Below are 24,204 nucleotides of genomic sequence, written 5' to 3'. Positions count from 1 at the left end.
CTGTAGGAAGATGAACAGAGTTTATTTGTTGATTTATTATTTAGGTAACAAGGCACAGTAAAAGGCCCTTCAAGCCCAACAACCCTACACCACCCAATTACACCATGCAACCAATTAATCTACTAACGCATATGTTCAAAGTTGAAGATTATTTGACCATCCCCATACCTGTTCCTATCTACTCAGAAGCTGCCTGACATGCTGCGACCAGTATTCCATTTTAACCCTTACTCTGCTTCTGTGGGTTGTAATAATAATGCTTATAGAAGCTATATTAGTTTGTTCTATTAGTTATTACGGTAGTTTATAATGATCTTCCATCATTATAAAATTATAAATGTATACAACAAATCCTGCTTATAAGTCTGCAACCTACTCACTATTGCTATTTTGAATTCATGTTTTCTTTGTGATGCCTTAACATGATAATCACATATAATTTCTTTATTACTGTGGGTATCTTCACATCTTCACTTTCTAAAGGGGAAATTGTGCATGCCAAATCTGTTGGACTTCAGAAGAATTAATAGGAGAATCAGTCAATTCTGTTTATTTAAATTTTCCTAAGGCCTTTGACAAGGTCTCTCACATGAGGCTGCCTAACAAAGTAAGAGCCCACGGTATACGGGAAAGGTACTAGAAGGAATAGAAGATTGGCTGACTGGCAGAAGGTAAAGAGTGGGAATAAAGTGGACCTTTTCTGTGTTTGAAGGCTCTGGGCCTGTCCTCCCTGGAGCTTAGAAGAAGAAAGGAGAGGGGATCTCATTGAAACCTATCAAATATTGAAAAGTCTGGATAGAGTGGATGAGGAGAGTATATTTCATATAATGGAGGAGTCTAGGACCAGAGAGCACAGCCTCAGAATTGAGGGGCATCTATTTAGAACAGAGAAGAATATTTTTTTTTTAGCCAGAGGGTGGTGAATCTATGGAATTCTTTGCCACAGACAGCTATGCAGGCTAACTTATTGGATATATTTAAGAGGAAGTTGATAGTTTCGTGATTAATTAGGGTATTCAAGGTTATGGGGAAAAGGCAGGAGAATGGGGTTGAGAGGCATAATAAATGATATATGACTGAATGGTGGAACAGACTGAATGGGTTGAATGGCCTAATTCTGCTCCTGGTCTTATTATGAAACTATGGTCATGATCAAAGATGTAAGGGGTTTCTTCTTTTATGTTACTGCTAAGGCTAATAAAATGGCTTCTTTGTTATGGTAAAAATAAAAATGGCTTTGTTGTTATGTTAACTGCTGAGAAAGTGCTTCTCTCTCGCAGCTTGTTTGGGTTATAATTACTGATAGAGAGAATTGTATTCATTTGCTAACCAATTGAGATAGATGTTACTCTTTCTTGTGTATCTGTCTGTAAGCTATTGTGTTCACAGGCTTTGGGGAGAAGGTGCGATGGGGACAGAGAGAGGAGACGCGATGCTGTAAGCTGGGCAATGGGACGGACCCCAAGCAGGAGTCCGAGGCCCAGGGTCTTCGGCGAGGAAAGGAGATGAGGACAGACTCGTGTAGAGTGTCTGGGCGACCACTGTTGTTGGTCCCAGGCGGCGGGTCGAGGTGGTCGGAGGGGATCGAATAGTGGAAAGAAGACTCTGTTGATTGAGCTCCAATGGTTGTGCAAGAAGAGGTTGAACTTTGATAAGTTTGGCGCCTTTTACTTCTTCCTTTTATATTGTATCTCTATTAATTACATAGTTCCAGTATGATCTATAAAGTGTAATCGTTTAATTGCATATACTGTACTGTCTGTTACTGGCATGGTGGGGACATCACACAGCATCCATACAAACTGATTACCCAGTCTGGCGGGGCCGAAGGTTGCTCCCCCTAGACGGAAGCGAACTGAGCGAGCCTGAGGCGACCCGGGGGGCTGCATAGATTTAATTTGTGTTGCTTTTCCAGGAGCAATGGCCTGATCACTAATGGAGTTTCGTGGAACCAGACCTGGCACAGTGATTTTATGTCTGCGGTAGAAGGACAAGGATTGGCGTATTAGAGCATTAGTATATTCAATATTAAGTAATTGTGGCGTGTCGTCTGATAATTTGTGAAGCCAGACTTAAATGGAGGTCTGGGAAACTATGTTTAATGAGTCTTTCAGGAAGTCCATAGAACCACAAGACATAGGGGCAGTATCAAGCCAGTCATCCCAGCAAGTCTGCTCTGCCATTCCATCATGGCTAATTTATTAATTTATTATCTTTCTTAACTCCATTTCCTGCCCTCTCCCTGACTAATCAAGAACCTATCAACCTCCGCTTTAAATATACTCAAATACTTGGCCTGCACAGCTGTCCATGGCATAAAGATCTTCCTCCCCATCCCTGTTCTAAATGTTCAGTTTCTAGAATGGTAAGCCCAGATCCAAAACGCACAGCGGCATGTATGTATTTTGGTGATTATGTGGGTGTTCACAATATGCCTTGCTCACAAACAGACCAAAAGACGCTGACAAGTAGCAAAAGCCATCTGTCAAAGCAGTCAGAGTTTCTCTGTAACCAGAAATAGCCAGTAAGTTCTCAGTAACTCAGCAAGTTTGTGTGTTACCATTGCACTCCACGCAGAACCAGTTCAGAAATCGTCAGCAGAGCTTGGAATGTCATCCAGAATTCCCAAATTTGCAACTACAAGGGTGAATACTGGCAGTCTAGCAAGGAACGTCTGGAATTTCCATCGAGTGGTAGGCCCCTGCTTCGCTTTTCACAGATGCTGCCAGACCTCTAGAATATCCCTGGCATTTCTGTTTATATATCAGAGATTCATCCCTGGCTTCTTGACGAGTAGTGTGCAGTATAGGAGCCTCTACACATTGTGCTGAGCTTCCTGAACTCGAGCTTCTCGAGCGGAGCTGCAGGGGATGATGACGTTAGCATTTCAGAATGAGTCAGACTCTCTGATGACGAGTTAATAGACGATTCATGCAGAGACGCTGCAGTTAAGATACTGGCGTGCTGGTGCAACGTACATTAGGGGTAACGAGGATCGTAACTAGGTGACTCATACACTACATCGTACTAGGTGAGCTAAAGCAGATGGCAAAAATAGACGGCAGTAGAGAGAACACATTAATGGGTGCGGGGCTATTTCCTGCTCCATCCAGCTGCTGCAAATGCACTTCAGGGATTGTCAGTGAACAGGACACCTCTGAGCGACAGGATTCAATGTACGAGAGGCTGGCAAGCTTCCCAACCTCGCTGTGCATTCCTGCAGAGATGAGAGGACCCTCTCAAGCATGTCACTGATGGTTTTATCCATGGGAAAAATGCCCGCCTGCAGCATCGAAGGACAAGTGAATGCATATAGGCTTTAATAGGAGTTCGCTCATTGAGAATTTTACAAAAGATAACATGCGTAATACCAAAGCCTCATGAGGGAGTGGGGTTCAGCATCTGGATGTCAGAGGAATGGACTGATGAAACCTAACTGAACCTCACAATAATGAGGATATCTCGGGCAGTGTTTGCTGTTCCAGTGGCATTGACTACATTATATTCTTCAGTTTCTAAACAACACACACAAAATGCTGGAGGAACTCAGCAGGCCAGGCAGTAGCTATGGAAAAGAGTAAACAGTTGACGTTTCAGGCTGAGACCCTTCATCAAGACGTTTTGGGCCAAGACCCTTCACCAGGAGTCATGAAGGGTCTCGGCTCGAAACATCGACTGTTTACTCTTTTCCATTGACGTTGCCTACCTTGCTGAGTTCCTCCAGCATTTTGTGTGTGTTGCTTTGATTTCCAGCCTCTGCAGATTTGCTCCTGTTTCAGGTTTCTAAGTGCTCTCTGTAATCTGCTGTCCACAGCTGCTTCAACTGTGCCTGTTTGGAGCTCGGCACAGCACCAGGTTCTAGAGTACATCTGCAGATACATCCGAAACCCATCTCCAGCCAGCCCGAAACCCATCTCCAACCAGCCCGAAACCCATCTCCAACCAGCCCGAAACCCATCTCCAGCCAGTCTGAAACCCATCTCCAGCCAGTCTGAAACCCATCTCCAGCCAGCCCGGAACCCATCTCCAGCCAGACCGGAACCCATCTCCAGCCAGTCTGAAACCCATCTCCAGCCAGCCCGGAACCCATCTCCAGCCAGCCCGGAACCCATCTCCAGCCAGACCGGAACCCATCTCCAGCCAGTCTGAAACCCATCTCCAGCCAGCCCGGAACCCATCTCCAGCCAGTCTGAAACCCATCTCCAGCCAGTCTGAAACCCATCTCTAACCAGCCCGAAACCCATCTCCAACCAGCCCGAAACCCATCTCCAGCCAGTCCGAAACCCATCTCCAGCCAGCCCGAAACCCATCTCCAACCAGCCCGAAACCCATCTCCAACCAGCCCGAAACCCATCTCCAACCAGCCCGAAACCCATCTCCAGCCAGTCTGAAACCCATCTTCAGCCAGTCTGAAACCCATCTCCAACCAGCCCGAAACCCATCTCCAACCAGCCCGAAACCCATCTCCAGCCAGTCCGAAACCCATCTCCAGCCAGTCCAAAACCCATCTCCAACCAGCCCGAAACCCATCTCCAGCCAGTCCGAAACCCATCTCCAGCCAGTCCGAAACCCATCTCCAGCCAGCCCGAAACCCATCTCCAGCCAGCCCGAAACCCATCTCCAGCCAGTCTGAAACCCATCTCCAGCCAGCCCGGAACCCATCTCCAGCCAGTCTGAAACCCATCTCCAGCCAGTCTGAAACCCATCTCCAGCCAGCCCGAAACCCATCTCCAGCCAGTCTGAAACCCATCTCCAGCCAGTCCGAAACCCATCTCCAACCAGCCCGAAACCCATCTCCAACCAGCCCGAAACCCATCTCCAGCCAGTCCGAAACCCATCTCCAGCCAGTCCGAAACCCATCTCCAGCCAGTCCGAAACCCATCTCCAACCAGCCCGAAACCCATCTCCAGCCAGCCCGAAACCCATCTCCAGCCAGTCTGAAACCCATCTCCAGCCAGTCTGAAACCCATCTCCAGCCAGCCCGGAACCCATCTCCAGCCAGTCTGAAACCCATCTCCAGCCAGTCTGAAACCCATCTCCAGCCAGCCCGAAACCCATCTCCAGCCAGTCTGAAACCCATCTCCAGCCAGTCTGAAACCCATCTCCAACCAGCCCGAAACCCATCTCCAACCAGCCTGAAACCCATCTCCAACCAGCCCGAAACCCATCTCCAGCCAGTCTGAAACCCATCTCCAGCCAGCTTTCTCAATGCTCATTAGATTATTTTGCTTCTAATGCCCTTGGGCCTTACTCATTGTCCATCTTGCAGGTGCTGCCAACCATGTTTTAGAAGAGTAATTCTCATCTCCGTGCTACCAGTCTGAAGGTCTGCTTCAAGATGCTAAGAAATTACGAAAGCTAGACTGCCTAAGAGGGAAATAAGGCATCATTTCAACAGTGCAGGAGCCATTCACGTTTCTGTGTGAAGATTTACGTCAGTTTGTACGCCGGACGCATGTTAATGAGGTGGGCCTCTGCAGCTGGGTGCACCCACAATAAATCACCCAGCACCACAAAACAAACTACCCACCCATTCTAAGTGGCCTAAGGGTGTTTAATTGGTGGCTCTAATGCAGGCAGATAGAACTTGAGTAGCTGGGATATTGGTCAGCCTGGGTGTGGCCTAAAGGGCCTGGTTCTGTGAGGTGAAACTCTACGACTATAACCTGATGTTACGTACTTGTGTCCAAACAACTGCAAGGTCCCACACACATCTCCAGTGGACCCCTGACAGGATACCAAAGTAATGTGACTGAGTGCCACTGGTTTTGCACAGCTATCAGATCTCTACATTGTCACCGTTCCTCTTCAACACACGCAAAATGCTGGAGGAACTCAGCAGGCCAGGCAGCATCTGTGGAAAAAAGTTCAGTTTCAAAATATTGACTGTACTTTTTTTCCATAGGTGCCGCCTGGCCTGCTGATTTCCTCCAGCATTTTGTGTGTGTTGCTCAGATTTTCACTTGTTTGTTCACCATTCCTCTTGCTTCTTCTCTGATCCACAAGAAGGCAGAATCAGCAGCACCCTACTGATGTGGCAGTTTAGAGCTTCAATGTGCAAGTCACACCGAGAAATGTCTAAAGTAAACTGCAAACTCTAAGGTTTATTACTGTTAGCTCTCATTATCAGTTCAGTGAACAGCCTTTAACAAATTATTCAAGGAAGCAGCTGTGATGTTACAATATTGTTAACAGTCCTTATACACTTCAATTCCCCATCAAGAAGGCCTCAAAGCCCTCCGCTACTTTCTTGACAACAGACCTCACCAGTTCCCCAACACCACCACACTCCTCCGGTTGGTGGAACTGATAATCACACTTAATAACTTCTCCTTCAGCTCTTCCCACTTTCTTCAGACAAAGGGTGTAGCTATGGGCACTCACATGGGCCCCAGCTATACCTGCCCCTTTGTGGGATATGTGGAACAGTCTATGCTCCAAATCTATACTGGTACTGCTCCCCAACTTTTCCTTTGCTACATTGATGACTGCATTGGTGCTACTTCCTGCACCCATGCTGAGCTCGTCAATTTTATCAACTTTGAAATACTTTCATGACTTTCACCCAGCCCTCAAATTCACTTGGTCCATCTCGGACACTTCTCTCCCCTTTCTCGATCTCTCGGTCTCAATCTCTGGAGACAGACTGTCCACTGACATCTTCTATAAACCCACTGACTCCCATAACTACCTTGATTATACCTCCTCCCACCCTTCCAAATGTAAAAATGCTATTCCCTATTCCCAGTTCCTCCGTCTCCACCGCATCTGCTCCCAGTATGAGGCTTTACGTTCCAGGACATCCCAAATGTCCTCTTTCTTTAAGAATCGTGGTTTCCCTTCTGCCGTCATCAATGATGCCCTCACCCACATCTCCTCCATTTCCCGCACTTCAGCCCTCACCCAATCCTCCCATCACCACGACAGGGACCATGTTCCCCTTGTCCTCACCTACCACCGCACCAGCCTCCGGATCAAACATATTATCCTCCGCAACTTCTGCCACCTTCAACAGGACCCCACCACTAAGCACATCTTTCCCTCTCTACCACTCTGCTTTTTACAGGGATCGTTCCCTCCACGACTGCCTGGTCCACACGTTCCTCCCCACAGATCTCCCACCTGGTACTTATCCCTGCAAGTGTAAGTGCTACACCTGTCCCTACATCTCCTCTCTTACCACCATTCAGGGCCCCAAACAGTCCTTCCAGGTGAGGCAACACTTCACTTGTGAGTCTGTTGGGGTCATCTATTGCATCCGGTGCTCCCGGTGCGGCCTCCTCTACTTCGGCGAGACCCGACGCAGATTGGGGAACCGCTTCGTCGAGCACCTCCGCTCCATCCGCCACAACAGACAGGATCTCCCGGTTGCCACCCACTTCAACTCTCCTTCACATTCCCATTCGGATATGTCCATACATGGCCTCCTCTACTGCCATGATGAGGCCAAACTCAGGTTGGAGGAGCAACACCTCATATACCGTCTGGGTAGTCTCCAGCCCCTTGGTATGAACATCGAATTCTCCAACTTCTGGTTAATTCCCACCCTCTCCCTTCCCCTATCCCACTTTCACTCTGCCTCCTCTTCCAGCTGCCTATCACCTCTCTCATGATTCTGCCTTTGTCTACTACCCATAGTGCTTTCCCCTTACATTCCTTCTTCACCTCTCTGGCCTATCCCCTCCCCCACCCCTTGATCTTTCCTCTGATTGATTTTTCACCTGGCTCCTACCAGCCTCCCCCCACCTTCTTTATAGATAGATAGATAGATAGATAGATACTTTATTCATCCCCATGGGGAAATTCAACATTTTTTCCAGTGTCCCATACACTTGTTATAGCAAAAACTCATTACATACAATACTTAACTCAGTAATAATATGATATGCATCTAAATCACTAACTCAAAAAGCATTAATAATAGCTTTAAAAAAAGTTCTTAAGTCCTGGCGGTTGAATTGTAAAGCCTAATGGCATTGGGGAATATTGACCTCTTCATCCTGTCTGAGGAGCATTGCATCGACAGTAACCTGTCGCTGAAACTGGCCCCTGCCCCCTCCTTCTTCAGCCCTGACAAGGGTCTCGGTCCGAAACGTTGACTGCTCCTTTCAACGGATGCTGCCCGACCTACTGAGTTCATCTGTGTTGATTTGACCCCAGCATCTGCAGTGTACTTTGTGTTTACTGGTTGTTAACAGTCTTGCCTGTCCTTTCTGCAGAACCAGCCAATGATGTTGCATGCTCACTTAGCTTTCAGCGGCGAGTGTCCAGGAAGCCAATCCTACAAACCTGCATTAATATCACTTGAACTGAATGATTAACATATTGAAAGCGCCAACCTGCCTCTCTCAGGGGGAATTGCTCAGCTGGACACGCTCAGGTTAATTGAAAAGTTGTCAGGTTGGAGATAACTTCCTAAAGCATTGACGTTGTCAACGGTTTTAATCTCACTCATGCTTCAAAGCCCATTTACTCATATAAGCTAAAGTTTAGCCCGAAGTTCCAAAAGACTTACAATGTTGACGGTCAACAATAAAGTGATTATTTAGGACCAAATTACAGACTTATAGAATTGCAATAATAACCGTTGGATCTGGTGATATTGATCCTGGAGTTGTTCAGAAGATAAGAAAGAGACAAGAGTGGCCATTTTATGAAGTGTTACAAGAACAAAGAAGAAACAAAGAAAAGAAGTTGTGGTCACTTCATACATAGACTAGCGATAATAACATTTCAACCTTAAAATATCCAGATTCGAGTGGCATTACACCAGCTGCAGAAAAACTGAGAAGCTTCTGTAAAATACAGAATTAGCTGTACTGCAGTTACTAGAAAACTAACTGAACAACTACACATAGAAAGTTAATTATATAAATATAAAATCAAGCATAGAAAAGATTAAACTACAGGAAAAATGCAAGAAAAATAACAATTCTGCACCCTAATCCAACATGACTATCACTTTGATGCCTGCCCGATCATTCCTTTCTGCTTAATTGTGCACGGTTTACCCAGGGCCACCATTTGGGCCTACTGGCACATTCTGAGGATCAAACTGAATTCCCTTATCATTGCAATAGCCTGGCTCTGTGTTACTCTTGCTAAATCACACCACATATCCAGAAAGTAGTATTGGGACAATAAGTTTTTAAATCCTTAAGGAGAATTTCAGGAAGTTGAGGTTTTGAAAACCTAGCAAGGAATGAGTTAGGGGTTAGGGGGCAAAGATGCTGGAAACCAGAAATTAGACCATAGAGGAGAGAATACCAAACCCTGACTGGAGAGATCCTACCAAATGCACCGATACCTTTTCCTTGTAGCTTGTTCAGATTTTTGTAAAAAAAAGTGGAGGCTGTCCTCATTAACAATGCTTCCTTCCCCATGTCCTCCAAAATTAATCTCTTCCTTTGAGCAGGAAGTGAACAGGCCTTGCTGTAAGTTGCAGTCTGGGCCTACTGATGTCATTAGGACCCAATTCGCAATTTGAGGTTGAGAAAGTCAGTGGTATCGGTGGCTGCTGTGCTGGTTCCACATCAGATCAAACTGTTGAATGTAATCAGAGAAAGCACAGATTGTCAAGCTTTATTTATTTTAGGTTTCCGTGCAGACAGGACAAGGGGATCATGAGTTATAGCCATGGTCTGATCACACGCATTTCCTTTTCCCAGCCTGTGTCATAGACAAACGTCATCCCACTCCTTAACCTACCAGCTACCCACTGCTTGACTATAGAAGGCTGATGATAGTTTATACTCCAGTCTGTTGGCCAAACTGTCAATCTAATCAGCAAGAGATTACAACGTTTTACTTAACTGACTTCCCTGCAACAGCTCCAAACAGTTTCAGCACTATTTCAGAAGGAAGACGGACAGTGAAACTATGAACGTTGACAATCGAAGAACTAATCATGAAATCACCAGTTGTATTAGGAGGTGTGGTTGGGTGGGCAATGAAAAGAATAAATTCATTAAAAGGGGGGGGGGGGGGGTGTCAAACTGATTCCTGGGATGGCGGGACTGATGTGTAAAGCGAGATCAGAATCAGAATCAGGTGTATTATCACAGGCATGTAACATTTAATTTAACTTAGCAGCAGCAGTTCAATACAATGCATAATATAGAAGAGAAAAAAATAAAATAAAAATAATAATAATAAATAAACAAATAAATCAGTTGCGTATATTGAATAGATTTTTTAAAATGTGCAAAAAAACAGAAATACTGTGTATTAAAAAAAGTGAGGTAGTGTCCAAAGCTTCAATGTCCATTTAGGAATTGGATGGCAGAGGGGAAGAAGCTGTTCCTGAATCACTGAGTGTGTGCCTTCAGGCTTCTGTATCTCCTACCTGACGGTAACAATGAGAAAAGGGCATGCCCTGGGTGCTGGAGGTCCTTAATAATGGACACTGCCTTTCTGAGACACTGCACCCTGAAGATGCCCTGGGTACTTTGTAGGCTAGTACTCAAGATGGAACCGACTAGATTTACAACCTTCTGTAGTTTCTTTTGGTCCTGTATAGTTGCCTCCCACCCCATACCAGACAGTGATGCAGCCTGTCAGAATGCTCTCCACGGTACATCTATAGAAGTTTTCGAGTGTACTTGCTGACATGCCAAATCTCATCAAACTCCTAATAAAGTATAGCCGCTGTCTTGCCTTCTTCATAACTACATCAGTATGTTGGGATCAGGTTAGATCCTCAGAGATCTTGACACCCAGGAACTTGAAACTGCTCACTCTCTCCACTTCTAATCCCTCTATGAGGATTGGTATGTGTTCCTTTGTCTTACCCTTCCTGAAGTCCACAATCAGCTCCTTTGTCTTACTGACGCTGAGTGCCAGGTTGTTGCTGTGACACCACTCCTCTAGTTGGAATATCTCACTCCTGTACGCCCCCTCGTCACCACCTGAGAGTCTACCAACAATGGTTGTATCGTCAGAGCACTGGGTCAATATAGACCGTAGGACCATAAGAAATAGGAACAGAATTAGCCATTTGGGCCATTGAGTCGGCTCTGCCATTTGATCATGGATGACCTATTTCCCCCTCAATCCCATTCTTCTGCTTTCTTCCCGTAATATTTCACGCCCTGACTTATCAAGAATCTGTCAACCTCTACCTTAAATACACCCAATGACTTGGCCTCCACAGCTGCCTATAGCAACGAATTTCACAGATTCACCACCCTCTGGCTAAATAAATTTCTTCTCATCTCTGTTCTGTGGTTGTGCTCTCTGGTCCTAGACTCCGCCACTGTAAGAAACATCCTCTCCACATCCACCTTAAACATTGAGACATTCAACAGGCTTGAATAAGTTCCTGCTCATTCTTCTAAATTCCAGTGAGTACAGGCCGAGAGCCATTGAACGCTCCTCTTATGATAAGCTTTTCATTCTCATGATTATCCTTTGCTCTATTATATGCCTTCACTTTTGCTTTTATGTTGGCTTTGACTTCTCGCATCAGCCACAATTGTGTCATCCTGCCTTTAGACTAGTTCTTCTTCGTGATGTATATATTCTGCACCTTCCAAATTGCCCCCAGAAACTTCAGCAATTGCCGTGCTGGTGTTTTCCTTTCCAATCAACTGTGGCCAGCTCCTCTCTCATGCCACTGTAATTCCCTTTACTCCTCTGTAACTACTGATACATTTGACTTCAGCTTCTCCTTCTCAAAATGCATGGTGAATTCTAACATACTGTGATCACTGTCTCCTAACGATTCTTTTACCTTAAGATCCCTAGTCAAATCTGGTTCATTGGAGCTATAAGCAGGTAGTCACTCCAGGGCCTGGGGAGACAGATAAGTGGGTAACAGTCAGGAGAAGGAAGGGCAAGAGACAGATAATAGAGAGTACCCCTGTGGTTGTTCCCCTTGACAACAAGTTCTCCTGTTTGAGTACTGTTTGGGGAGATGGCCTACCTGGGGGAAGCGACAGTGGCCGCGCCTCTGGCACAGAGTCTGGCTCTGTGGCTCAGAAGGGTAGGGAAAGGAAGAGGAAGGCAGCAGTGATAGGAGACGCTATAGTTAGGGGGTCAGACAGGCGATTCTGTGGAAGCAGGAAAGAAACACGAATGGTAGTTTGCCTCCCAGGTGCCAGGGTCCAGGATGTTTCTGATCGTGTCCACGATAGCCTGAAGAGGGAAGGAGAACAGCCAGAGGTCGTGGAACATATTGGTACCAATGACATAGGTAGGAAAAGGGAAGAGGTCCTGAAAACAGACTACAGGGAGTTAGGAAGGAAGTTGAGAAGCAGGACCTCAAAGGTAGTAATCTCAGGATTACTGCCTATGCCATATTTCAGTGAGTATAGGAAGAGAATGAGGTGGAGGATAAATATGTGGCTGAGGGATTGGAGCAGGGGGCAGGGATTCAGATTTCTGGATCATTGCGACCTCATTTGGGGCAGGTGTGATCTGTACAAAATGGACGGGTTGCACTTGAATCCCAGGGGGACCAATATCCTGGCAGAGAGGTTTGCTAAGGCTACGGGGGAGATTTTAACTCGAATTGCTGGAGGGGGAGGGGGGGGGGAAGAGATGGAGGAAGGGGAGATTGGCTCACAAATAGAGAAAGCTTGGAGACAGTGCGAGAAGGAGGATAGGCAGGTGATAGAGAAGGGACACGCTCAGACCGATGGTTGGAGATGTGTCTACTTTAACGCAAGGAGGATTATGAACAAAGCCGATGAGCTTAGAGTTTGGATCAGTACTTGGAGATATGATGTTGTGGCCATTACAGAGACTTGGATGGCTCAGGGGCAGGAATGGCTACTTCAAGTGCCAGGCTTTAGATGTTTCAGAAAGGACAGGGAGGGAGGCAAAAGAGGTGGAGGTGTGGCACTGCTGATCAGAGATAGTGTCACGGCTGTAGAAAAGGCTGAAGTCATGGAGGGGTTGTCAATGGAGTCTCGGTGGTGGAAGTTAGGAACAGAAAGAGGTCAATAACTCTAGTGGGTATTTTTTATAGACCACCCAATAGTAACAGGGACATTGAGGAGCAGATAGGGAGACAGATTCTGGAAAGGTGTAATAATAACAGGGTTGTTGTGGTGGGAGATTTTAATTTCCCAAATATTGATTGGCATCTCCCTAGGGCAAGGGGTTTAGATGGGATGGAGTTTGTTAGGTGTGTTCAGGAAGGTTTCTTGACACAATATGTAGATAAGCCTACAAGAGGAGAGGCTGTACGTGATTTGGTATTGGGAAATGAACTTAGTCAGCTGTCAGATCTCTCAGTGGGAGAGCATTTTGGAGATAGTGATCACAATTCTATCTCCTTTCCCATAGCATTGGAGAGAGATAGGAACAGACAAGTTAGGAAAGCATTTAATTGATGTAAGGGGAAATATGAGGCTATCAGGCAGGAACTTGGAAGTATAAATTGGAAACAGATGTTCTCAGGGAAACATATGGAAGAAATGTGGCAGATGTTCAGGGGATATTTGCGTGGGGTTCTGCATAGGTTCATTCCAATGAGACAGGGAAAGGATGGTAGGGTACAGGAACTGTAGTGTAAAAACACTGTTGTAAATCTAGTCAAGAAGAACAGAAGAACTTATGAAAGGTTCAAAAAAACTAGGCAATGATATAGAAGATTATAAGGCCAGCAGGAAGGAGCTTAAGAATGAAATTAGGAGAGCCAGAAGGGGCCACGAGAAGGTCTTGGCAGACAGGATTAAGGAAAACCCCAAGGCATTCTACAAGTATGTGAAGAGCAAGAGGATAAGGCGTGAGAGAATAGGACCAATCAAGTGTGACAGTGGAAAAGTGTGTATGGAACCGGAGGAGATAGCAGAGATACCTAATGCATACTTTGTTTCAGTATTCACTACGGAAAAGGATCTTGGTGATTGTAGGAATGACTTGCAGTGGACTGAAAAGCTTGAGGATGTAGATATTAAGGAAAAGGATGTGCTGGAGCTTTTGGAAAGCATCAAGTTGGATAAATCACCGGGACTGGACTGGATGTATCCAGGCTACTGTGGGAAGCGAGTGAAGAGATTGCTGAGCCTCTGGCAATGATCTTTGCATCATCAATGGGACAGGAGAGGTTCCGGAGGATTGGAGGGTTGCGGATGTTGTTCCCTTATTCAAGAGAGGGAGTGGAGATAGCCCAGGAAATTTAAGAACAGTGAGTCTTACTTCAGTGGTTGGTAAGTTGATGGAGAAGATCTTGAGAAGCTGGATTTATAAACATTTGGAGAGGCATAATATGATTAGGAATAGTCAGCATGGCTTTGTCAAAGGCAGGTCATGCCTTATGAACCTGATTGAATTTTTTGAGGATGTGACTAACACATTGATAAAGGTAGAGCCATAGATGCAGAGAATATGGATTTCAACAAGGCATTTAATAAGGTACCCCATTCAAGGCTTATTGAGAAAGTAAGCAGGTATGGGATCCAAGGGACATTGCTTTCTGGATCCAGAACTGGCTTGCCTACAGAAGGCAAAGAGTGCTTGTAGACGGGTCATATTCTACATGGAGGTCAGTGACCAGTGGTGTGCCTCAGGGATCTGTTCTGGGACTCCTACTCTACGTGATTTTTATAAATGACCTGGATGAGGAAGTGGATGGATGGGTTAGTAAATTTGCTGATGACACAAAGGTTGGGGGTGTTGTGGATAGTGTGGAGGGCTGTCAGAGGTTACTATGGGACATTCATAGGATGTAAAAGTAGCTGAGAAGTGGCAGATGGAGTTCAACCCAGATAAGTGTGAAGTTGTTCATTTTGGTAGGTCAAATATGATGGCAGAATATAGCATTAATGGTAAGATTTTTGGCAGTGTGGAGGATCAGAGGGATCTTGGGGTCCAAGTCCATAGGACACTCACGGCTACTGTGCAAGTTAACTATGTGGTCAAGAAGGCATACAGTACATTGGCTTTCATCAACCGTGGCGTTGAGTTTAAGAGCCAAGAGGTAATGTTACAGCTATATAGGACTCCGGTCAGACCCCACTTGGAGTACTGTGCTCAGTTTTGGTCGCCTCACTACAGAAAGGATGTGGAAACCTTAGAAAGGGTGCAGAGGAGATTTACAAGGATGTTGCCTGGATTGGGGAGCATGCCTTATGAGAATAGATTGAGTGATTTCAGCCTTTTCTCCTTAGATTGGCGGAGGATGAGAGGTGACCTGATAGAGGTGTATAAGATAATGAGAGGCATTGATCATGTGGATAGTCAGAAGCTTTTACCCAGGGCTGAGATGGCTAGTACAAGAGGGCATAGTTTTAAGATGCTTGGAAGTAGGACAGAGGAGATGTCAGGGGAATTTTTTTACACAGACAGTGGTGAGTGCGTGGAATGGGCTGCCAGCGGTGGTTGTGGAGGCAGGAACGATAGGGTCTTTTAAGAGACTCCTGGATAGGTACATGGAGCTCAGAAAAATAGAGGGCAATGGGTAACCCTAGGTAATTTCTGAGGTAGGGACACGTTCGGCACAGCTTTGCGGGCTGAAGGGCCTGTATTGTGCTGTAGTTTTTCTATGTTTCTATGTTTCCTTTGCACAACACCCAATCTGGAATAGACTTTCCCCAGGAGAGCTCAAACACAAGGTACTCGAAAAGCCATCTTGTAGGCATTCTACTAATTCTCACTCTTGAAATCCAAAATCAGCACCAACCTAATTTTCCCAATCTACCTGCAGATTGAAATCCCCCATGGCTACTTCCCACTTGACATTCATTTTCTATCTCCCATGGTAATTTGTAGCCCACCTCCTGACTACTGTTCAGAGACCCATATATAACTCCGATCAGGGTAATTTTAACCTTGCAGTTTCTTAACTCTACCTACAATGATTCTACATCTTGAATCCTATGTCACCTCTTTCTCAGGATTTGATTTCATTTTTTACCAGCCGAGCCTTATCACCCCCACTGCTTTCTGTCCTGTCCTTTCAATACAATGTGTATCCTTGGATTTTAAGGTCACAACTATAATCTTTCAGCCATGACTCACTGATGTCCACAACAACATACTTACTAATCTCTAACTATGCTACAAGATCAATTACTTTATTCCATATATTGCGTGCATTCAAATATAACACCTTCAGTTCTGTATTCATCACCCATTTTGATTTTGTCTCCCTGTTGCGCTGTAGCTCATCCCACTGACTGTAACTTTGCCCTGTCACCTACCTGTCCTTCCTCACAGTCTCATTACACACTTCCTCTTGTATACCAATTGCCCCATTCTCATCCTAACACTCAGCTTCCCACCCCCCCTGCCGAATTAGTTTAAACCCTCCCCAATAGTTCTTGCAAGGATATTTGTCCCCCTCAGGTTCAGGTGTAACCTGTCCCTTTTGCACAGGTTATACCTTCCCCAGAGGTGATCCCACTGATCCAGAAATCTGAAACGCTGCCCTCTCACCAGTTCTTCAGCCACGCATTCATCTGCAGTATCGTCCTGTCACGCGCCACGAACAGCAAACCAGAGGTCCCTCGAAGTCCCATTTTTCAGCTTTCCACCTAGCTCCCTAAATTCTCCCTTCAGGACCTCCTCCCTTTTCCTACCTACGTCATTGGTGCCAATATGTCCCATGCTTTCTGGCTGCTCACACTCCCCCTTTGGAAAACACCTATTACTGTCTAAAGATCAGGGATACCAACAAAAGCAGGAACGGGGTACTGAATTAGATGATCGCGTTGACGAGGGGGAGCAGGCCAAAAGGGCTCCTGCTCCTGGTTTCTGTTTCCACGTCACTGCTATTCCAGCAATTAATGCATACGGCTTGCTGCCCCTCCTTCCCTCCGCCTCCACAATTAGCATTAGCTGGTGCACTGCTACAGTACTTTAACTCACAGAGATCTAGAACCTGCTCTGGCACCTCATGCATTGTCTACAGAGAATACTGTTCTAGAAGAAACATACAGGTTTCATCCCCCAGAACATTATGGCACATCGGACATTAGCTCAAATCAGCCAAGTGAACAGAACAGAATTATGAAGTTAGTGTTTTGAACTATGCATAGATAAAATTTTGATCCTCAGCTATGCCTGCATATCGAATCTGGACTCTTGATTTGGGTAATTAGAATGCATTATTTGGGCTGCATTCTTCATGGTTTCTATATTCATTCGAACTTCTGACTAGGATTGCTTCCCCACTTGATTCTGTAATAATTAAATTGAGAGACTATGATGACATGAAACTGCAAAGGAGAGTCTGAAGTTTGAGGCCTAGTGTTTGGGGTCCTTGTCCAGGGTTTTTAGTCATCAACACCGGTGAGTTCCTGGTTGATACTGAAGATCGAAGCCTGAAATTCTGGAAGTCTGCAGAAGCCTCGGTCTACGACCCTCTATGAGTTTGTTAGGGATGTCGATGCCCAATGTCTGCAAATCCATGAGTCCGCTGGAGGCTGAAGACAGCCTGCTTGGGGTTGGAGGTCTGTGTTTGTGTGTGGGTGGGTGGGAGGCAGAACGAGGATTGTTTCCCTGTTGTTGTTTTGTTGCTTGTTGTGTTCTATGTTCTGACACTCCCCGTCACATTGTTCGGTTTCGCTCGTGGTATGTGTGGTAACTTCTATTTTTTAAAAAGCCCACTTGACAATTTGATGGCCAAAAGAACACCTTTATCTGGGACGGCAAATTATATTTACAGTACAGAGGCTTCCAGGTACCTCGTGCAGCATGGGTGGAGGAACTATATACAATGCATACTGGGAGTAAAAAGAGCGGAAGTAAAGACCCCGCCAACCCCGGATCCTACCTCTTGTTACCAACAGCTTCCAGATTAGTATTAACTTACTTTAAATAACACTCACATTAAAACAGTATGCTTCAATATACATGAGATAAATAAACAAATCTAAATCTGGGAGGTCTGACTCATAGTGTAGAACAATCTGTTCAAGAACATACTTGGGGAATGAGGTTGAAGTAGTCATTAACCAACACCCTCTCAACCTCAATCTCAGGGTAGTATTCTCGGGATTACTGCCTGTACCATGTGACAGTGAGGACAGGAATAGAATGAGGTGGCAGATAAATGCATGGCTGAAAAATTGGAGCAGGAGGCAGGAATTCAGATTTCTCGATCATTGGGACTTCTTCCGGGGCAGATGGGACCTGTACAAAGGTTGCACTTAAATCCGAGTGGGACCAATATCCTTGCAGGTAGGATTGCTAAGGCTTTTGGGAGTGGTTTAAACTATTATGGCAGGTGGATGGGAACCAGGATGATAGAGCTGAGGATGATCCAGCAGGTTTACAAGTAGATGATAGGTGTAATATGAATGTAAGGAACGACAAGCCAATGACTGGGTACAAAGACAGACAGAGCAAAGAGTTAAATTGTACTGTTATGATCCCAGCCCCCTCCTTTGTGAGAATCGCAATAGCCCTAGTGAAGGGGGGGTCAATGACCCAAGAGAAGAGAGAGATACGTGCGGTGTCCCTCGTTTCACGGCGAGGCAAAGCTGGCGACTGTGGTCATTGTCTCGTGGAGACACCTTTGTGAATTGGGAACTGTACTACGTGTACACCCTCGGGGCAACGTGGGTGGAGAGATGGAGAGAGATTGCATCATCCCAACCTGATTGACATCTGAGACCCTGTGAGTTCAGATAAAAGAGGGGTTGTAAAGACGGCCCCCCAGACGCACCAGAAGACATGCTAGAAATCCTGTGACAGCGTTTAATAGCGACAGCCGGTGAGGAGGTTCGTGTGCGTCTTTTCCTTGCCTGGGATTGGCGACCTCACCACGAAATAACGGCTTTAGCTACAGGAGAGGCCACGAGTGAACGGCCACCCCCCAACAAGACTCCGACGGATCGAACTCCTAAAAGTTGGAAAAAACCCGCCGGGTAACTGTTTCATTCAAGCTCTATCTCTCTCTCTCTAACAAAAGTGCACCACCGTGACCCCCCAAAAGACAGCAGCTGGTGGAACTGCAGTGAACGCAAGAGACTTTTAGATATACAGCGGACAATATATATATTACCCCTAGACAACGATAGAGCTTATTTCTTATTGATTATTACTATACCTGTGCTTTAGATTGAGTATTGACGACGTATGTTATCTGAATGTTTGTATTAACCTTACTTTTGTGCCCCTTTATAAATAAAAACGTTTAAAAATGGTACCATCAGACTTCAGCGGACCTCTCTATCTTTGCTGGTAAGTGATCCAGTTACGGGATACGTACCAGTACCATAGAAGCAAAATTCAAAAGGGTGAAGAATACAGGACTGAAGGTGGGTTTGAGAGTGCAAAGGAACCTGGAAAAGGCATGTAATAAGGGTAATGTAACATTGTAATGGGGAACGTCAATATGCAAGGGGGCCAGGAAAATCAGATTGGAGTTGGGTCGCATGAGACGGAATTTGGTGAAAGCGTACGAGCTAGCTTTTTAGAGCGGCTTGTGCTTCAGCCTACTCGGGGAAAGGCCATCTTAGATTGGGTGTTGTGTAATAACCTGGATCCTATTAGGGACTTAATGTAAAGGAACCCTGAGGAGGCAGTGATTGAATTCATACTGCAATTTGAAAGGGAACAGCACAAGTCAGATGTACCAGTGTCACAATGGAATAAAGGGAATTACAGAGGCGTGAGAGAGGAGCTTGCCCAGGTGGATTGGAGGAGGATACTGGCAGGGATGACGGCAGAGCAGGGACGGCTAAAGTTTCTGGGAATAGTTCACGAGGTGAAGGATAAAGATGTCCCACAGAGAAGTTGTTCTCAAATGGCAAGGGTAAACAAGGGAAGTTAAAGACTGCATAAAAACCAAGGAAAGGGCATGTAATGTAGCAAAAGTGATTGCGAAGTTGGATGATTGGTAAGTTTATAAAATCCAACAAAAGGCAACTAAAAAACCATAAGAAGAAAAAAGATTAAATATGAGGGCAAACTAGCTGATAGTATAAAGCAGGATACTAAAAGTTTTTTCAGTTATTTAAAGAGTAAAAGGGAGGTGACATTTGATATTGGACCACTGGAAAATGATGCTGGTGAGGTTGTAATGGGGGATGAACTTAATGAGTACTTTGCATCAGACTTCACTGTGGAAGACACGAGCAGTGTGCCAGAGGACCCTGAGTGTCAGGGAGCAGGAGTGATTGCTATTGCTATTACAAAGGAAAAAGTGCTAGGCAAACTAAAAGGTCTTGAGGTGGATAAGTCACCTGGGTCAGATGGGCTACATCCAGAGTTCTGAAATTGGATGGTGAAGAGATAGCAGATGCATTGGTTATGATCTTTCAAGTATCACTTGATTCTGGCATGGTTCCGGAGGACTGGAAGATTGCAAATGTCACTCCACTCTTTAAGAAAAGGGAAAGGCAAAAGAAAGGAAATTATAGACCAGTTTGCCTAACCTCTGTCAATGGGAAAGTGTTAGAATCTATTATCAGGAATGAGGTTTCAAGGTACCTGGAGACTTATGATAAAATTTGTCAAAGTCAGCATGGTTTCTGTCAAGAGAAATCTTGCCTGACAAATTGGTTAGAGTTTTTTGAGGAAGTAACAAGCAGGTGGACAAAGGAGAGGAAGTGGATGTCATTTACTTGGATTTTCAGAAGGCATTTGGTAAGTGGCCACACATGAGGCTGCTTAACAAAATAACATTCTATGGCATTTTAGGAAAGATACTGGCATGGATAGAGGAATAGCTAACAGGCAGGACACAGCAAGTGGGAATAAAAAGGGTCTTTTCTGGTTGGCTGCCAGTGACTAGTGGTGTTCCTCAGGGGTCAGTATTGGGACGGCTACTTTCCACAATGTTTGTCAATGATTTGTATAATGGATTTGATGGCTTTGTGGCAAAGTTTGCGGATCATAAGAAAAAATAGGTGGATGTGGTAGGTAGTGCTGAGGAAGCAATGTGATTGCAGCAGGACTTAGACAAATTGGAAGAATGGGCAAAAAAGTGGCAGATGGAATATGGTGTTGGGAAATGTAAGATAATGCATTTTGGTGAAAGGAACAAAAGTGCAGACTGTTATCTAAATGGGGAGAAAATACAAAATATCAAGAGTACAAAGAAACTTAGGAGTACTTGTGCAAGACCCCTAGAAGGTTAATCTGCAGTTTGAGTCTGTGGTAAGGAGGGCAAATGCAAAGTTGGCATTTATTTCAGGGGGAAATAGAATATAAAAGCAAGGAGATAATGCTGAGCCTTTACAAGACACTAGTCAGGCCGCACTTGGAGTATTGTCATCAGAGACTGTGGGCCTCTCATCTCAGAAAGGATGTGTTGTCATTGGAGAGAGTCCAGAGGAGGTTCACAAAGATGATCTCAGGAATGAAGGGGTTATCATATGAGGAGCATTTGGCAACTTTGGGCCAGAACTCACTGGAATGCAGAAGAATGCAGGGAATCTCATTGAAACCTACTAAATGTTGAAAGGACTAGGTAAGGTGGGTGTAGAGAGGATGTTTACTATGGTGGGGGAACGAGAGGGCACAGCCTCAAAATTGAGGAGCGTCCCTTTAGAACAGAGATAAGGAGGAATTTTTGTAGCCAGAGAGCAGTAAATCTGTGGGATGCTCTGCCACAGACAGCTGTGGAGGCCAAGACTGTGGGTATATTTAAAGTGAAAATTGATAGTTTCCTGATTGGTCAGGGAATCAAAGATTATGGCGAGAAGGCAGGTGTCTGGGGGTTAGTGGGATCCAGGATCAACCATGATGGAATGGTAGAGCAGACTCAATGGGCTGAATGGCCTAATCCTGCTCCTTTGTTTTATGGTCTAACCCTTCCGCATGCACCTCCTGCTTTACACATCACAGTTCCTAAAATAGTTTTAGTTCAGGGTTTCAATGATTCAGATAGCAACTGCACATCTTTGCTCAGGAGAACTGGGAAATGACTGATAGCTTATCACAATCTTAATTACTCCAAAGGTTGTCATCATTAATTGCACAAGCTACGTAGTGTTAATATATTTGCACAATTTGTGAATTGGTGTAAACAGAGAATTTAAAACAGATGTCAGCAAATGTTAGATATAGTGCATGTTATATCTTTTTTGTGCTCATTACTATTTTGAAGGATAATGGAATTAAATGTTTTTTTAAATGACAATTTTAGCCCTTCCAACTGTGAACCAATTTATGTTGAGTTCGTATTGAACGTTCTTCATTAATAATCAGAATCTGTAAAATTATGCTTTTAAATTCTTTAAGCTCACCTACCTATTCATACACACAATACTTCTAATATTTATTGGTGCACTAAAATAAATTTTATTCTAAAGGTACGCAAGTGTAGACAACCAATTTGAAGTGTACAATTATAAATTTTATAAATCATTTATAAAAACGAAGAAGTCTGAATTTAAAAACCAGGTTTAATTCATTTTTGAACCCCAAATAATTCTATAATTCCAATACTTGCCTTTTACACACAACTCTTCAGGAGCAACTCTTTAGTTCATCCATAGTTGATAACAACTATATTTCCAGGCGTGGGACCATTGATTTATGGGTAATGGATTCTTGGTCTGTGCGACAAAATACCCTAGTAATAAATATTTGATGTAACAATTCTTGAGGCAACTTATGAGTAAGGAAGAAAGTCCTTTCTGATTAGTAACTATGCATGGACACCCCCTGAAAGTGCCTGGAGAGTGCTCTGGCCCCTTTAGTTGAAGGTCCCATCTGAGGATAGCTGAAGGATGAATGCCATCATCTGAAGGGTAGTTCTGAAATCTCAGTTCATTGAGTTACCGCCAGATCGCAATATGGATGGCCATCCAGAAGTGGGACAGGGTGTCTGGACAGGACATCTCGTGAAACATGGTGATAATATGAAGTCACACCACAACAGCCTTCTCCCTTTGTTTCATACAGTTTTACATTGATTATAACATATTAGCTAATTTGTATTCAACAGAGAACTGGTAATGGAAATTAGTCAAATAACCAGATATCTATTTCAGTGAATTAGGGATATTGGTACAGAAGTAAGCCAATCAGTTCTTCACAACTATTCCCCATTCCATTAGTTCATGGTCGGCCTGAATTTAACCACTTTAAACTCTCGCTTATGGGAATCTACCAGCCTCAGGGTTGATTCATATTCAGCAGAGTTTAGGTGGGAGCTGCAGATCTCCACCTGGTGCAAAGAAATGCTCCCAGGTATCATTCTTTGAAGGGTTTGCCTCCAGTTTTAAGAGTGTTGCTTCCTGTTCTAGACTGTTCAACAGAGGAAATTGATCCTCTTATCTACACTATTAAAACATCAATTTAAGTAATTCAGTTACATCACTCTTAATCATCCATGCTCAGTGGAACATAACCTTTCAGTGAAAGATAATATTGGCTATGCTGAATTTCCACCCAAATAGTGAAAGTAGAAATTTACTCTATTGTAAAAATTTTTACAGGGCCTTCTTTCCCCAGGCAGTTAATCTGATCAACCATTCTAGTTAGCCATTCCCACCCCCTCTTTCTATCACCCTAGTCACATCGTAAACACTTTAAAACAATTTTCATGATGCTCTTTACATTGTAAATACATTATGGTATTTATGCATTTATTCCATGTTTGTACTTTAACCCCTAAGTTTTTTTAATACAATTCTTTTTTCTTATAACACCAGATAACAAATTTTTCAGAAAGTGTTGTTCCCTCAGAAGTTTTTTTATTTATGATAGACCACTTGAAGCTGAATGCGAATAGAATTTCAGAATACTTGCATCTCGGAGGAACTGGAGAGAAAGAAATTAACTTTTTTTGGATGTAATGGGTTTAATTGCATAACGGTGCTGATGCTTTACAATAGTTCAAATAAGCTAAAACTGTTTTGTTGATGATTTTCATTTGTACTCGGTGACGAAGACGTCTTGCTGAAGTGTCCAACGATAATCAGCCAGCGCTGATGGGTTCCAGATGTGCTGACACTATTTCTCCAGGATTGCAATGTGCTGGTGAAACCTTTTGCCATGCTCGTCACTGACAGTGCCCAGATTTGCAAGGAAGAAGTCTAAATGGGAATGCAGAAGATGAATCTTTCATGAGATGTTGCAGTTCATGGTTTTGTATGCTTGAAGCATGTTGTCAACCAACTGCACAGAGTTGGGTGCTCTGTAGTTGCCAAGACAATTTTTAACAAAATCCTTCAATGCCTTCCATGCAGTTTCCTCCAGTCTCCAGAAGTTCTTCATATTGCCTGTCATTGATGGCCTGTTTGATTTGTGGACCAATGAAAATGCCTTCCTTAATCTTGGTATCAGTTATTCTGACTT

The 24,204-nt window shown here is 44.4% G+C and overlaps 1 protein-coding gene across 2 annotated transcripts in view; it reads right to left on the bottom strand.

Moving 5' to 3' along the window:
• The window catches only part of xkr6b (XK, Kell blood group complex subunit-related family, member 6b), a 461,182-nt gene that overhangs the window by 102,284 nt on the left and 334,694 nt on the right, over nt 1-24,204 (bottom strand). The gene's annotated exons all lie outside the window — the stretch shown is intronic.

Source organism: Hemitrygon akajei, chromosome 9 (assembly GCF_048418815.1).
Source record: "Hemitrygon akajei chromosome 9, sHemAka1.3, whole genome shotgun sequence".
Classification (NCBI taxonomy): domain Eukaryota; kingdom Metazoa; phylum Chordata; class Chondrichthyes; order Myliobatiformes; family Dasyatidae; genus Hemitrygon; species Hemitrygon akajei.
This window is presented reverse-complemented; position numbering and strand designations above follow the sequence as displayed.